Source organism: Propithecus coquereli, unplaced genomic scaffold, assembly GCF_000956105.1.
Source record: "Propithecus coquereli isolate 6110/MARCELLA unplaced genomic scaffold, Pcoq_1.0 Scaffold40, whole genome shotgun sequence".
In the NCBI taxonomy this organism is placed as follows: Eukaryota; Metazoa; Chordata; class Mammalia; order Primates; family Indriidae; genus Propithecus; species Propithecus coquereli.
Genome location: NW_012149730.1, coordinates 1600686 through 1602113, shown reverse-complemented (window position 1 = coordinate 1602113; position 1428 = coordinate 1600686).

Genomic DNA, 1428 nt, shown 5'->3' with positions numbered 1-1428 from the left:
ATAAATTCACTGCTTTTGCTTGCTTGCTTGGTTAGTTTAAGTTTGGGTAGGGTTTTCTATCAGTAGAAGCAAAGAATCCTGATATTCTTATCCATATTTCCCCTTAGCCCTTACATATATCTTTGTAAATCACCGCTAATTCATTTGGGAAGAAGGTGATATATATATATACATACACGAATTTATTGAACCTTATTAAATCTCTGTTCTCTTAACTGTAACTTATCTGGAACATCCTACTGTTTTTTTTGTAAGTGTTAATGTAAAAGAACTTTATCATACTAGTAAATAATAAGAAAGATCTTACATTTTAATTTAGTTTTCTCTAATACCATAAAAGTTTCCTTGCTAACTTGTCCCTAAAGTGTTCATTTTATTGGTTCAACTCTATCAATTCTTAGGAAAAAAATTCTTTCTAATGTAAACTTTTTAAGAGACTTTATCAGAAATCCAAAGATATGAGTATTTTGAATTCAAATAAAACTGCTGTGGACATATTGCTTGCTATGTGATAACTTTAAGGCTGTTCATATTCATCTAAGGTATTATTAAATTTATACTTCAGGTTTTCTAAACTTTTCAAAGGAATTCACTTTGGGTCCATCATCCCCCAAAATATTACTGTATGGTAGGAGGACAGAGTTATCCTTTTTGCCAGTCCCCAACTGTTGCAGGAACTGTCACAATATAACTGTGTATCAAATATTCCCCATTACTCTCTGAACATTCATTTTCAAAGTTCTCTAAATATTAATCTCATCAAATTGATTTACTCTTATTTCCATCTAAAATTCCATAAGCCTGTCATATTACAGTTCCTTCAGTATTTATTATTCCACATGATCCCAGATAAGGGCATACCTTGAAGGATGTGACACTGCAGCAACTTAATCAATAAGAGACTTTAAAGACAACTGCAACTGAAAGGAGGTTGCATAGTTGACATTTTGCTTAGGCCCCTTGGGAGATCATTATGGATAGAAATTTCAAAACTGAGTTTCAATGATGTGTAGGAAAGAAACAGTGCAGTGCCATACCCAAGAGTGGGGTGTATAACAGAGCCACATTTGTCTTCCTCAAGGGATGGAATCTCAGTTACTTCCATTTGTGCCACTTGAATCTACTTTTTTTCTTGTATTAGAGATTCAAATCTCACTCAATCCATTTCTTTCAATTTCAGCTTAAGTAGTAGCATTTGCAGAATTTATTTTAAATTTACCTTCTGATATGAAACAATTCACATAGATCATCTTAATTCAAAGTAAATTTGGTATTACTTTATTTATTGAACTAAATATAATGATACAAATGCTTACAGCTTCTTTTCTAGTTTCATGCAATTTTGAGCTTATTTTTTAGAAATATGACCACTTCTCACGTCTTTCCTCTCTGGGCATATACTAAAAAGCACTGGTTGTCTAGAAACTG